The 16,741-nt window shown below is 35.4% G+C and overlaps 1 protein-coding gene across 4 annotated transcripts in view; it reads right to left on the reverse strand.

Moving 5' to 3' along the window:
• The window catches only part of LOC105457558 (muscle M-line assembly protein unc-89-like), a 23,900-nt gene extending 21,615 nt beyond the window's left edge, over positions 1-2,285 (reverse strand). For 3 of the 4 annotated variants that reach the window (XM_011702287.1, XM_011702286.1, XM_011702284.1), the window contains exon 1: positions 1,878-2,285. The gene's annotated coding sequence lies outside the window, so the exon portion shown is untranslated. The other variant, XM_011702285.1, reaches the window with a different exon arrangement.
• Between the last annotated feature and the right edge of the window lie 14,456 nt (positions 2,286-16,741).

A 16,741-nucleotide genomic window follows, 5' to 3' on the forward strand; every position in this document is an offset into this window, starting at 1 on the left:
TACAATAAATTTTACTGTATTTTACTACTGTCAAATTTATTGTAGTGCACAGTAAAATTGTCCTAAATACTATATTGTCCCACAATTAACATGATTTGCAGGGTAAATTTAAAAAAAAATTCTCTCCGTGTATGTATATTTTTGACAGAATTCCCCGAAAAATTTCTGACACATCTGATATAATTATATTATACATATTATTATATGCTTAAATTATCATTTTGTTTAATTAGTATTTCTTTACTAAACAAAAGAATAAAAAAATATCATAACAAATGTGGAAAAGCGGTTTACCAACAAACTAATATATGTATAATATTATATGTAATAACGCGATAAATCTGAATTTTCCTGTAAATCAAATTATTAGAATGAGAGGATAGAGAAAAAAATAATGGGCCAATTAAATTCCTATTAGTGCCTTCCAAAATTAACGTGTAAATACGAGTTTCGAAAGATCGGGAAGAGGAAGTTGACGAGAAGACAAGCCGGCAAATGATGCGTTAGACAAAGTGTCGGACAATACGGCGATGTGAAGATGGACGGAACGACGTATGGAACAACGACACAGCGAAAAGATGGTTGTAGGAACGACGAACCGCTCCTCACGTTACGCCCTCCTAAAAATAAGTGGACTCCGAGCCTAGATACCTAGATAGTAGTCTACGAATAGTCGCCGCCGCGACGAAACTCGTGGCGATTAGTCATGTAAAGTAGGATTGTCGAGCGCGAGAAACACGTCTACACTGTGAACTCATTGGAAACAGGGCTCGGATTTTTTTCTAATCCTTTTTGCCTAATTTCTCTTAATAATCACATAATTAGACAAAGTAAAAAAACAGTGACAATGTCCAGAACACAACAAGGAAATTATTGCAGCTTTGAAGATCCGAAAGAAACGTAAAAGAAAATGATAAAAATTAACGCTCTGATAATCATGTAAACAGCCGAAGATTAGAATCTGTTTAGAAGAATCACTGAAAATCGCTCTACTCCAAAATGAAACCAAAAATGCCATCGCGATAGACAAGTGCTTGCTTGAAAATTAATGATATAAATGGGGTAAAATAAAATTTATCTTTATTTAAATTTATTTAAATTAAAATGTCTAAAACCGTAATCACACTAGCGATTGAGATTGAAGTTGAAATTTGACCAATCAAACCAAAATTTACTAAACTTGATATTAGTTTTTTTTTCTTCTGATTGAAATTTTCATCAAATCCAATCTCAATTGTTAGTGTGATTACGATTTAAGACAAGAAAATTCTTAATAAAAATAAGTGTCAAAAGTGAATTTTTCTATCTTTATAAAATATTCAAAATCTAAGCGAGAATGAAAGTTGCCAGATGTCACAGCGTTAATGCTTGCAATGCGCTGTTACAATCACGGATCGTTATGCGTCGTCTTGCTTTTCATCGTCCTTTTTTAATTCTCGATCACTTAATTTCTAATATTTATCCGACATATGTATTCCTGGTGTGAATACATTTGATTAAATAATCAAAATAAAAGGGGGATAACGACTCATCTACGGGGATAACTGGATTTTTCATGACAGCGTAACATACCTCCTCAATCCACTTGTCCCTTCATCTACCCCTGGCAAATCACTCACGTGGGTGAGCATGCGCGAAATCGATCCGTCACTTGTTGCTAACACTTCGGCACTGATCCACACGCGACCCTCGACGCGATGTTAACAGACAATCGGGGGATGAAAGGGGGAAGAAAGGGAATTCGAAAGGAGCTCGGTCACTCGGGCAAAGTGTGAAGAGAAGTCGCACTGACACGCGTGAATCCGGCAATCGTCGCACGCTCCCTCGCAGCCACACTACGTGCGCATCCGCATCCAAGGTATCATCGAGAGACTTACTTGAAGCGTCTCCGGGAGAGGATGAGCGTTTTTCCTTCCGAAGAGTGCGAGTCCCGGCACCTGGCCGAGCGTTTCCTCGGACACCCGCGACGACGGCAAGCAGTCGCTTACTCCTGGATCACTCCCAACCCCCCCCGAGGCAAATAACGAGACACACACTTGGGCTTGGGAGACTCGGCTCGAGAATTCGACAAGGTCGCGCGAGAGAACAAAACGGGGAAAATTAAGAGAAACTCTTTCTTTTTCTTGTTTTTCAGATTCGATCGTCTTCGTCTTCGTCTTGGGTCGTCGTCGTCACTCGTCGTGTGGTCGCTCGTCGCTGTCTCGCTTCTTGTCTCTCTCGTATTCTACTCTCTCTCTTTTTACTTGCACGGAGTGTCTCTATCGGTCGTCCCAATCGTCGGGGCCCCGCGCGCCAACTAAACGCGCGAGGTGTCGAGAAGCTACCTCGAGGTTGGAGTTTTGCCCACCAGCACGACCACCACTACCGTCGCCACCACCACATCTTACTCCAAATCCTCTGTCTTACATTTCCGTCGAGCCGTACGCACGCCCACGCTCTCGCGGGCGCCGCCACGACGCTATGATATACCGAAGTAAACGAAGTCACGTCCGATAAGTGATAACGGCACAACCAGGTCAGACACGCGTTCTCCGCGCGGCGCTACGACAGACAGCTGTTACTCTAACTGAAAATCCTGCCGTAATAATATTGTGACATCTGGCTCATTTTCAATCATGATTTCAAGAGATTGGACGACAATACTTAAACATCAAAGCTAAAGATTACATTTTGGAACTCTTCACCTTTACATACAGATAGGTACATCATGCTAAAGTTAGTACATCACAAATATATCCATAAATATTATATATATACATATAGCTTTGTAAATACTAAATATTTCTACAAACTAATAAGCAGTACTTTTTACTACGTTTTTTAAGTATTTAATTGCTACATGAGCATTTAATAATGAAAGATATACTAAACAGAATACCTTAATATAATTACGGAGAATATTTTTTATGTCATTTAAATCATCTAATATTTATTCTTTTATATGCAAGATCTTTATGGTAACGCAAGATGCAATTCATGGCAACAATATTGTGCAGCAAAAAGTACTATTGGCGAATTATCCAAGGTCGGGACATCGCGATCCCTAAGTAAGTGTCGACAGACATGTGCAGCCGGTGCAGAGGACGAGAAAAAGCATTTATTACACGCTATACTTCTTTCGTAATCAGACGCGCGCGTGCCCCACCGAGATTCATCTTATTGTTAGTTCTTATATCTGGCGTATCGCTGTTACACAATAACGTTTGCTTTTACACGATGAAATCAGAAAATTAACGCAGACAACAATGAATTATACAAGAATTCGAATTGATATGAATTCGTGCGAGTGAACTTTTCTTAAGCAAATACTTGCTTAAACTGCATATGATGTCACTGTAACTAATATATTAATGTCAAAGGCTACTATAATTATAATAAAAAATTTAGATATCTAACAAATTGAGTTCTTTTATTATTTTTCTATTCCAGCACTTAGCATCCTACTGTTCTATACTTTCACATTAAAATTGTAATAATTTTGTATTCACGAATGATAACACAGGGGTTGCTCAAAAATTCCAAGTTATTCATATCCCTTTTTTACTCGAATCTATTTTTAATATTGTATTTATATATGGCCGAATATACCCGGCGTTTATGCTTAGCGCATTGACGCGACTTCGTCATTTGCGCGTTCTATTTCTTGTCACTGGCGAGTTTGTCATATAAACGTGGCCGTCGGCAACGAATCTAAAAATGAACCCGCGCTATCGACAGTGGAACTAAATGACTGGCGAAAAGTCACCGGAATGGAATCTCTCACGTTGGCGTCCCCGTGATGAAATTAGATAGCACCGCGATACTCGCGCGTAACGCGAGGTACGTTTTCTCTCATTCTCTGAACGGAAAGACAGAAAAAAAGAATAAAAATGAGTCGCATCCATCGATCGGATTACATATTTTTGAGCTTGTTAGGAGAGACACGCGAAATCGACGATGAGAAATAAACGAAACTTCGTCCATAATGTTACGAAACCGAAGGATTTTAAGTGCTTTCAGCCTGTCAATGTCATTATGTTTAGTCGTGCAAATCACATACGTCATATATATATGACAAATGTTTTACATAATTTCAATGACAAGTTTATTGAGTCTGGAGTAAATTTTTTGTCAAGAAAAAATTTTTAAATATTATCTTTAAGAAATATTATCAAAATTGCCAATTAAATTAAAATTGTAAGATTTCTTGTATGTATAGGGTACAGCGGGGTAATTTGAATAGTAGGGTAATTCGGATAACAGTAAGCATTTGCAAGAATTTCAGAAAAATAAGAGATTTTAAGATACATTTCATTAGATCAATGTCTGATCTAATGATGTATCTTAAAATATCTTATTTTTCAATGTCTGATCTAATAAAATGTATCTTAAAGTCTTTTATTTTTCTGAAATTTTTTCAAATGCTTAATGTTATCCAAATTACCCCATTATTCAAATTACCCTGCTGTACCCTATGCGTGATAATTGTATAATATTATGTACAACCAATATCAGTTTTTTTTCGGATTAATGCTAAAAATTAATGTAAGACTGTAATTATATATCTTGCAAATAGCTACTTATAACTAAATGAGAGATCGCCAGTTTACTTTGGACGTTTAACTAGATGTAGTCATCACTCGGCACATAATGTTGAACAGAAATAACAAGAAAATAAACAGTGTACAAGGAAGTATTCAAAAATTTACAGTAGCAAATATCGCAAACGTGGCAATTTAAAGAAAATAGAATGTTCGAATTGTGCACTTGCATATATTTGATTACAGTTTAAATTATGCAGTATCGACTAGTTACGTTGAGATTTGCAAAAATCGACAAAGAGATACACGTTCATTTACTTTTTACCTTCGCAAAACGATCCTTTCGTACAAGACATGTTTTAATTGCTGTAATAATTTTAGAAATATCTTCTGCTAATATAAGCGGATGTTATAGCCATAATTCAACGTTAAGTGGCCGTGCGAGATAACTTTGTATGTCCTGACAAACATATTTCCTCAAGCCATCCGTGAAACGTTACAAAGAGGGTCTTGAGCAAAGTCGTTACGAGTTACTTATCCTTTTCTCCTACGATCGTAACCTATCATAGACTGAAAACAGAGCCGTGTGTCACCACGCCGCGTCGGCTTCCTTAAATTTAATTTAACATCTCAAAAAAAACAACGTCACAAAAATTCATCACGCCTTGTGGATACTTTAGGGGAATAAAATAATTATTATTAATAATTGTAATTTTTTGTTACTAAATACTTTCCAAAATATTTCATAAAGTTAGAAAAATCCCGGTATTTTCAATGGAACCAATTTATATATAAACATTATATTTTATCAATAATTGGATAATTGTCGTTGCTTTCGTGATTTATAATATATTATTTTATCCCCCTAAAATATCCAGAAGGCGTAATGAATTTTCGTGACATTGTTTTTTTGGTGAGATGTCAGTAAATTAAATTTAACGAAGCCGACGTGGCGTGGTGACACATGGCTCTGTTTTCAGTCTATGATAGGTTACGATCGCAGGAGAAAAGGAAAAGTAACTACTTTGCTCAAGACCCTCTTTGTAATTAAAAATAAAATTTTTTAAAATTAGACACCGCAAACATTGTAAAATTATTCAATATGCCAGCAATTATATATATTTAATAATTTAAATATTTTTTGCCTTTTTGATAATATAGAAAAAATAGAAAAGATTTTAATTGTAATTTTAGGTTTTATTATAAATCCATATGTTGCTCGTTATAATTTCTCAATAAATTTAATATATGTATAATTGCTGTTGTTATATTTTTATTTTGACACTCAGCACACTGCACAATGCATACTTTCGCCCTCAATTGTCTGCATTAATTTACTAGAGAGAATCACGCGGTTGTATGTTATAAATAGCAACACAATGTGTACGCTTTGCGCTCATCCGGGAAATGTTACAGCGATGCTCTCGTTAAGTTGAGAGAAGGAGCATCGAAGAAGATGAAATGAAGAACAGAAAGAATAAGAAAAGAAAAATCAAGAAGGAAGAAATCTCACGCGAAGCATCGAGACGCAAGTCTCTCTCAAGTTCTGGCAAACCGGGCACTTTTCTAAATATACACGATCGCCCCTCACCGGTAAATCTATCTTTACGTATTAGAATCTATACCTAACGACTCCAAATATCTTTTCTGTAGTCAAGTTACCGCATAACTTTATCTAAAAATTAGAGAAATAGTTTTTCAATAAGATATAAGGCAAAAAAATCGCTATGCAATGCAATTAGGTTCAAATTTATAATAATTATTTTTTACACCATTAAATCTGCATTTGACAATTTGTTTGAAAATTTAATTCCAAGGAGAGAATGATCTCTTCGAATATATTTCGTCTCATAGAACGGCGAAGTATTAATACTATTTTCGACGCTACCACGAACTGATATATGATTGAAAATACAGAGCCCGCTAAAGAGAAATAAGCAAATCGCAAGGCCCGATGGCGTAAATCACACTTTCACAGAAGCAAGATCTGTATTTATAGTTGTTTCTTAAATTTATATTTCAGAAATATTTGATAAGATATTTAAAATAAAATATCATATCTTTAAAGTAATGTAAAATAATACTGTTGATGAATTTATATGATTAAACTATATAAAACAAGTTTTCCTTCTAATAAATCTAAAGCATTATAAAATAAGCTAAATTAACAAAATAATAATCGTGTATTTATTATTAAATTAATACTTATTTGGTAATGGGTGGTGGTGGTGGGTGGTGGTGGTGGGTGGTGGTGGTGTGTGGTGGTGAGTGGTGGTGGTGGGTGGTGGTGATGGGTGATGGTGGAGTAAAAAAAAATTTTTATTTTAAAAATCCCATGATATAAAAATTTTTTAAGAAAAAAATTTAAAAATGGCCGATTAAAACGTCATTTTATTGAAAATTGTTAAAATTTGTTTAATTAAAATGTAAATTGGTATAAATGTTATTGAAAGATGTATGGGATTCAATTCGCAGCGCGCGCTAATCGCGCGTCTGTTATGTACTATAGTTGAACAATAAAAAGTTTGTGCATTTAAAAAATTTAAATTGCTTTTAAAGCAATGTCTGCGAGATTTCGACGTAAAATTCTTTTTTAAGAAATAAAAATTACCTACCATTTAAATAAAAGCCAAAAATCTATAACAATTTTATGAATTAGTAAATTAAAGTGAATTAAATTATTATCCCGCACTAATACGTGGCCGTTTAAATGATTACGCGAAAAATTTGACAATTTCATTAATTTTTGAATACTCGAACTCGAGACCGCGCGGTCGGAACTAACGTGCCATTTAAATAAGAGTCAAAAATTTATACAGTTTTACATTTTATATACTTATTTTTAAGTAAAAGAATGGAATTTAAATCAAATTTGGGTTAATTTACTCATTTATATTTAAAATGGATTCGAAAAATCCATTTTACATTTTGCATTTTAAATACGTTTTTTAAGGTATTTTATATTTGGCATTTAAAATATAATTCGAAAAGCATTTTATCCAGCCCTGCCTATTTTACATAAATAAAAAATTGTATTTACCTTAAGATTGCTTCGCCGATGCCTCTCCAAGACCTCCTTCCTCCACCTCTCAGGATTGGGTTGTCATATCCGATGCCTCTCCAAGACCTCCTTCCTCCACCTCTCAGGATTGGGTTATCAGACTTCCTTCTCCTACAGTCCTCCCGCACAGGACACTCGCGAGAAACAATCGCGGATAATACGCTACAATCGCGCGCGGACTAGTTATTAGAAGTCTTAAAATTGTAAAAGTCTTTCGTGCGACACTGCGGTATTTTACGTTTATAAAACCCATGACAGAATTTCCAGTTCGGCAGGATGAATCAGCACCTCGTCGAAGATGTAGATCCACCAGACATGAACTAAAATTCCATCAAATGGGATTCATTAAAAGTCCATTAGTCCGATGAACTTGAACGGCACTCCCGAAACAAACGCGCGGCGCGACGAACCGGCTGCGGTTTGTTCAATTTCAATTATATCGGCGACGAGAGTACATTAGCTTCCCCGTCGTTGGGTTTTCACACTGAAAAAATGAGATTTGTTAAATATTTAAAAATTCATTCATTCATTCTAAATTTTTAAGATATTTTAATAAAACCGTTCTTTCCGTGTGTATCCTCGAGGTACTGATAGTAATTTGGAATCAAAACAATGTTTAGTATCAAAGTGTACGAGGATTTTTCATGCCTAACGTACACAATGTTGATGTATTATTAAATCTCGCATAAAAACTAAATATAACATAGACATGACGAATACAAGAAAAGTGATCCCGTTTTCACTCATTTACGTTTACCTTGTCTATAATGTCTCGAAAAATGTGTCATTAACATCTTAAAATAATGTTTTCTTGCGGATAAAAAATTAAGTTATTTTAGAGAAATTCTTTACAATTTTTTCTGCAGCTATTTATATTCAGATCAAATATTTGTCGCAACTACTTTAATAGAGTTACACTTTTCAATTATATTAGCTAAAATTTCTAAGAGACTAATTATAAATGTCAAAATCTCACGGATTATGTTTACAAAAACTTAATGTTCTGACTGATTAATAATTAATTTTTCAAATAACAATTCTCTAAAATAAAACTGTGACGCTAACAGATGTCTATACCATTAAAGACTTAAATTATGTCCACAGAAAGCATTAGTTTAACATTAAATTTACATTTTATTTTATTAAAGGCCGCCTGCGATCGCACGAGTTTGTTAGGAAACCGTTATCGACTTTACGCAGTCGACGGCGAACTTGTTTGTTCCTTTATCACATTTTCTCACGAAAGCGAGAGCGCGAGAGTTTGAGAGTGGGCGAACGGTCCGAGTAAATGGAACAGCCGTTCTAAACTTAGTCGCCGGTCCGCTCTGAAAATAGATGTTATGAGTGCGAGGACAGGACAAGACACTGGCCTATTATATTTGCCCCGATGTCTCACCCGCACAATTTGAAAGAAACATCGTGGCATGGATATTAGATCTGCCGATTTGTGCAGGTGCTATCAATCAATCAATCGAATTATATTGATCATTCATATATGTGGTATCGCGACTTCGATATCGAGGCCAAGATCTTTTTCATTGATACGGAGAACGAAAATTAAAATAATTAAAGAGACAAATTGTTATAATATCAATTTCCTTCTTACTCTATTAATATTAAATTATAATATTTATAATAAATAATATTTTACGCCAAATTGATCGAGTATTACAAAATGTATTTGAAATAAATTTTTTTTTCATAAAAATTTTTAAATACTTATCGGTAAAATGTAGACTTAATTAATTTTTAAAACAAAACTGGTCATAGTTTACATCGAACTATCAAAATTTTGGAATAATATCGAATGTTTGTTCCCGCAAAGTAAATAGTCAACGGAATGCTTAGCGGAGTTGTCTCACGAGCTCGGATTCTCAAAAAAGTTCTCCCTGCATTCCGCGAAAAAATTAACTAACAACGAGATACACGTTTTTCCAGAAATCTTAAGTTTATGCAAGAATGTATGAAAATTTCGAAACTCTTCGAGCACGAAAACACGGGCGGAGGAGCGGCGCGGGTGCTCGGGATGTCCGACCGTAAAACGTTTTTACTACTTACGAGGGCGCATAATGGCTCGAAAAACATTAAAATCTCAGTAAATACATCGCTGGTGTCGACGAATCAATCCAGCTGCTGCCAAGTTTAAGAAGATTGAAAGAGTTAAACCATGGAAATTAACACAAATTAATAACAAGAATTAAAAACATAAACATCCTTTAGATGAATTTAATAATACTTTTTGATTGCAATACTCACATTTTTTAAATAAATAATTTGCAAAGTTTCAATTAGCAATATGAATATCAAATCGCATTCACAGCTGAAAAAATAAAGAAAGAAAGAAAATATAAAAATATTATCGTTTTTCTAAAAGACAAACGTTCTCTTTATTCAGTTTACTTCTTTCTCTCCTTTCTATTTTCTTATATGTATTCATTAAATTTATTAAATTTATTAAATGTCAGTAAATCTTCATTGTCCTCTTTTTTATTTAAATAAAATTTATATTTAAGTATAAATAATATGTATTTTAAAAATGTAAACTAGAAAAATACAAACGCACACAGTAATTAAAATAAAATTTACTTTTCTGGAAACATGCTTTCTTTAAATGCTTTCCATGGCTTCTTAAGAATTTCTTAATAATAAACTAAGCAGAGTAAATAATGTCGCGTTAACTTCTACAATCCACATATTGGTCTACAATTCCACGAAACAAAACTCAACAAATCCGAGTGGCGAAATTTTAAAATCGCAAAAATTGGATCGTGGAAATGAAGAGCACATTCGATATTGGGAATGGAGACGATCGGCACGATTCCAGAAAGTCGGCAATCCCCGATAATCTTGAAATAACGCTTCTCTCCTGTTCTTCTCCTTCGGTCCTCTTCATCTCTCTCACCCACGGAACAACCGTCGGTATTTTTGGTACCCGGCATGAAAGAGACGAGCGCGCGAGGCGCGCAAGAAGGACGGCGTCGAAGAGGCTACAAGGGGAAAGAAAAGGTGGAACTCCCAGATAGAGAGAGAGAGAGAGAGAGACACGCCGAACATCATCGTGAAAACAGCTAGCGCCGTCGCTAGCAGGCGTAACCTGAGAGCCTCGCGGACCCCGCGACCATATATGTCCGCCTGTCGTTCTCTCTTTCTCACTCGCACCGCTCGTCACGGCGTCGCGGTATCTCTCTCGTGCAGCATCCACCCGCTGGACCACGACGCGATGGCTCCTCGTGTCTCGTCCGATATCGGCGCGTATACATCAATTTCACAGTGTCATGTCACATTGCCCCAGATATAATTTCCTCCATATAATTTCATGGGCATCAGATGTTTCGCTGCATGATAAACATCTGCAACGTTTATTACATTTTATTTGTAACATATCTTTAGAAAATCGATACCTTGAATACTTTCGACTCACATATTTCAAACTCGACATCTTTGTTAATTATTGGCATCCGATCGGAAGATCTCCCTCCTGGCGCATTAAAGATCTATCATTTATGTCGTTTATGATTAAGAAGGAAGGCTATAAATTTTACTATATTGTATTTCCTTAATTACTTCTTTTTGCGATGTTTTTTTCTTGATTTGCGCAATAAATTATTTAATTTGATTAATGGTTAATTGATTATTACGCATGAATATTGTATTGATATCTGATATCCAGCATCTGAAAGAATGAGCATATCCTAATTTTGCGCCGTGTAATATTTTCTGTGTTTTGTTTTTGAATTACGTAATGACACGTCTGTTCTGGTTCCAGACCGATATTTTTTATAACTCGCACATGCATGTACTCGCATAAACACATAGGTTTAAATCTTTTATTTTAGTGTCGCAAAATAAAATAAACTACAGATGACTAATTTTAGATAATCGTAATTATCAATCAACAATTGATATCTTATATTGACTGGATAAATTTTCAATCTTTTCACTTGCAATTTTTAGAGTATAATCAATTTACAATTTTTCTAATCTATACAGTTTTTGAAAAATATTACATATTGAATATTCCAAAATAAAATATCTGTACACACACTCTTTTGATAATAAAAGATTTAGAATCATGTGCATATTGTATTCATTTGTTCATGAATTACAAACTGATCGCAAAAAATTAAATTACCTAATTATACATTCAATATGTATTTTTAATAATAAAAATAAAATGTTTTCTTTTATGAAAATATACTAACAATTTACTTTTGAATATTTTGCACCACTAAAAATTTGTATACTCCAAGTTATAGAAGCAAATAATATGAAAATTTTGAGCAAAATTTTATATTTATTCTAATAATTTTTATGATCAATAGAGCATGGAGTGTAATAAACGTGGATCTTCCGCAATTTGATCAACAACTCGATCGACAAAACAGTGAAAGAAATCTTGATCGTGGCGCCACTTACCTGACATCGTCCTGCTCTACTGACAAAGAAACATCCTAGAATTGTTCAAAAATATTGTTTCAAAATATCTGAAAAATTCTATCTAATTTTATTTTCGACAGCTTGAAAAATGTACTGAAAAGGAAACTATATCAATGTTAATTAAAAATAGCATGGAAATTCCATCAAATACTTTTTTCAATATTAAAACATACGGAAATAACCGTAAAAATTAATGCGTTAATATTAAAAGATTCATTCATAAAACAACTATGCAAATTTTACAAAAATTCATTGAAAAATGGAAATCATATTCTTATAAATCACTGGAAGTATCAGTTAAGGAATCAAGGTCAATTGGAACATAGATATATGCAAGGGCAATAACTTTGCATAGACATTCAGAATACCTCTTCTTACACATGTACGTAAATACACGTAATTTTATAATTAAGTCTTATTGTCAAATACAATGCTTATACTTAATTCTTACACAGTAATATTGGACATAATGTGCGAAGATCGTAACATGTGTACTTGGCTCTTATTTTAACATGTGCGTATGTATACGTGCGCGTGGTTATATACATTCCAAGGTTTCGGTGCAACAATTACATGCCGGCAAGATCTATGCATCGATTAAGACTATTCGAAAAATTGGAATCATTAGAAGACTCTTATTTCTGTCAAGCATCCAGTAAAAATGATATACGATGGATGATCAATACGAATAAGATAAGATATTTGATACCAATTCATATCGAGTATACGAAGTCAACAACATATGAATATGTTATGTATATTTTTAGAGTTTAACAGCCCGTATTTATCTAATAAACTCGTTAATCGTCGACTCTTTATCCATAAACATTTAAGTACTAGTAAAAATTCACTTTTAAAGATTGCACTATCAAGAAGCAACGTGCGCTTTTGCCACAAAAAAAGTGCATCTCGTGTCGAGTGAATCCCATTGCACGAAAAATTATTTGTTTGCGCGGACAATTATCGTTAAGTCATCTTCCAGCATCTGATCGTTACACCCTACCCTAATGCACGATAGCCTAATATTTACAGAAGCCGGTATAATGATTAGAGTTTTTCAGATCCTACGAAACAAGAAGAGATCCTAAAAACAAGAACAAGAAACGAAAGAAAGAGAATCCGCATGTTTCGCGCTTGTCGCATTTGTAACCGACGAACGAGAGCATCACAATGTTGTCCGAAACCCTGTCTCCTAAATGTCGCATTTATTCGTTTTCCTATTGATCTTAGTCGCAATCTTAATCACAAATCGGCCATTTTGCGAGCGATATAATTAGCAGTTTCAGGAATTCCGCTGGAAATAGTAACCGTCATCGAGACAGTGAGTTGTCCGAAATAATTTTCTGAACAATTTTTAAGCTGCCTCTTCTTTCCAATTTCGTTTTCGTCAATGCTAAAACTATGCCGATCGCAAAATAAGCGTATCGCACGTTACCGATGCTCATATTATCAAATGAATTACTATACGGCACATCTGAGATTTTTAAATACACGCAGAAGCCTTACGAAATATCATTAGAATAAAAAACGATCTGGAATGTAATTTCTATTGTCTGTCGTATCTCTCATTCCAAAACACACATTCGCATCAACGTTGTTGTGACATAAACTGCTTTTCCCTACGCTTGCAAAACAGAAATCACGCAGCAAGATTTCGATGTATCACACTCTCGCATAAGAAAACTGATTATTGGAAAATGCTCGTCAAACTGATCACAGATACATTACGATACTCGCACCTAATTGTAATACATGTACCTGATATTACGCTCTTAATTAGGCATATGTAAGATGCCAAAAAATGTCAATAGTTTTACAACGATTGATCTTCTGGCGCAGTCTCCTTTTTGCTTAATTTATACGTTGAGCATTCCCTGTTCGAAGTGAGATACACCGTACGCCTGTGTAAAATTCGCTCTGGCTTAAATTATTTTTCTTTTAAACCTGACATTCGAGCCAATCGAGAATTGCATCAATGTTTTCTATTCTTCAATTACGAGCGTCGAAGTCAATCAGAGTCTCGCAAGGCAGAATTCTGTCCGTCATTCACCGCTCACTTTGTTATTATCGCGCGATCGACGCTTTTTTTTTTAATGCAAGAATATATCACTTGCAAATGCGGTATTTTCGTTCACCAAACTCTCTGCTTCGCGCGCGATCGGGCGCCTCGTTATTATACTTTCACTCGGATAAGCCACTGAATGACATAACGGTCTACGCGCACCAGATGCAATTAGTACAAAGTAACAGGTACGTGCGTATGTGCATACACGTGGTTTTAACGTTATTAGCCGCTCTTGCTACGGTTGTTATTTTCGTGATATATTACGACGGCCTGTCGGTCGGAGAATCGTGTTCTCCAACCAAATCGTTCGCACGTAGAATAAATTCGTATGGAGCTTAATGGTAGGTAATGACGACACGAAAGAGACTTGTCGTTTTAACAGGAAGCATTCGACGGTGCCATAAATTTATAAAAGAGCGCTGATTAAATTTTAAATATATATCGATTAATATTTTCGAAACAAATGATGACAAAATAAGAATAATTAATTTTAATGAAATAAATATTTTAAAGATTTTTAAGGTGTTACGTGCAAAATTGGAAGAAAAAGAAATTATAGATCCATTTGTTTTCTACAATAGGAAAATTTAATTTGTAAAATATTCTGTATCGTTGTAAATATCTGGTTTCTAAGTCAGTTTCTAATTTTCGATAACAGTCTTTGTATATTTCAATCAATTAAAAAAATCTGGATGTTGTTAGAATTACAATCCAGACGATAAGGTTCGTTCACTAAGCTGTATGTGAATTTATGCAAAAAGGCACAATCCATACTTATATATCTCGGAAACGCGACGCCTGCGCACACTCAACAGGTGAATGCATAACGACGACAACGATAGCGATAATTGAACGTTGCGCAACGTGTCGTCGTAATATTTAGCAACGAGAGTCTCGAGTTATGTACCCAACTTTTCTCGGCGAGAAGCGCCGAGTAGAAGCGAAGACGGAATCCCGAGAGGCGGGATTCTCTCTCTCGTTGCCATTGTAACGCGACATTCTTGCTCCGTCGATTACGCAATGCCGAGACTCCACATTCGACGAGTTTATCGAACACACACGTCACGAGAACGCGAGTTATAAATTTCAGAACGCTCGTACCTGTTTGTCGAGCCACTGTTATCGTCGCTCTCTGATAATACTCGCCCCGAGAAAGCCGCACGTGCTTAATTGATTTCGTTCCGTTCCGAAATGGGCATTTTGTGCGAAGAAATATTTCGGAACGTGTTCATTCGTAAACGTTTTCGTTACGGACGTAGCACATTTCGAGTATGTTCGTTATATTAAATTTTTTGTACTCGGCGATATGTCGCATGGAACAAAGATTACTATCGAATCACTTTGTGTTGCTATTCTCTTACATTTAATTACCTTTGAGTCCCAGTTTTTTGTTGCATCTTTACTACTATTGTTTTCTTCTACCGTATATGACGCGTGTAAGAATGCATTTAATTGCTGGCACATGGGTTTTCCCACAGGACATGTGACAATAAACGACCGTGGCAGTCGTTAAATCGGTAGCTATAATTAAAGAAAAAGAAATGCGAAAACGAGGAATGAGACGAGGAAGAAAAGCGAAAATCGCATGGCTAGAAATAATGCGTAACTTTTTCAAAAATTTAATTTTATCTCCCCTTTTTATATTGCACTCGAAACCTCGAATTGTTTTTAAATTTCAAGAATAAAATGATTAAATGAAAAACGTTTGTCCTGGCTGCTATTAAATGCATCGATAAGACATGCAACATCATTGTACTAATCACGAGGCAATATTCATATCCTATCACCTGAGATAACTAGATCGTTAAGCTGGCAATTAAATCAGCAATTAACTACAGCGGAGTTGGATTGGTCCGATTAGTCACTAACACTATACGTTTATCGGGTATGATACCGTTTCTTATCGGAAAAATACTTGATCGGAGAGTGAACTCTCCGATCAAGATTATCTCTTACTAGCCCTTTTAAAAACAAAATCACGTCGCGAATTGTTCGATATTATCTCATTGGAGCACTAATAAAAATAATCAAATGTGAGAAACGTGTTTCGGAGAACCAAAAAAAATTTAGGAACTTTTGCAATTGACTTGTATACTAGCTTGATTATGTGCTACACGTCGAATTGTCAGTACTATTCAGACAATAATTACTGATTCAATAATTGAATTATTGAATCAGCATCGCAATTATTCATTGTAATGAAAAATATTTAATCGCGAAATGCAACCGTTGTTATGCCCACATTAATCTTAGTGCTCCAATTAACTGCGTTAAGTACCGAATCGGGCCTGAGCAAAATATATACGAGGTATGACGCATCGTAATTTGTAAAATTCACGGATGTTCAATTCCTGCATCGATCCGCCCGGTGTTGCAACGCGCAACGTAAAAGAACGACTCGCGTCCTGAATTCGATAACGGAGATTAACCGAGACTCGTCCGACGTCTGGCCTGTACTTTCTCCCAGATCGCTCCGTCCTTGGACCGCACGACGGGCGACCGACTGATTTCATAGACCTGTTGCAGCGCGCACGCGAGGAACGTCCGTCCTTGCGAGTCCTTACAGCCGTGCCGCGACTACGAACCGAAATCACGAATCCTTCTCCCTCCCCGAATGCAACGTCGAAATTGACGTCCACGGTTTTGCAACCGGCCGTT

This window comes from Wasmannia auropunctata, unplaced genomic scaffold (assembly GCF_000956235.1).
Source record: "Wasmannia auropunctata unplaced genomic scaffold, wasmannia.A_1.0 LD335207.1, whole genome shotgun sequence".
Classification (NCBI taxonomy): Eukaryota; Metazoa; Arthropoda; class Insecta; order Hymenoptera; family Formicidae; genus Wasmannia; species Wasmannia auropunctata.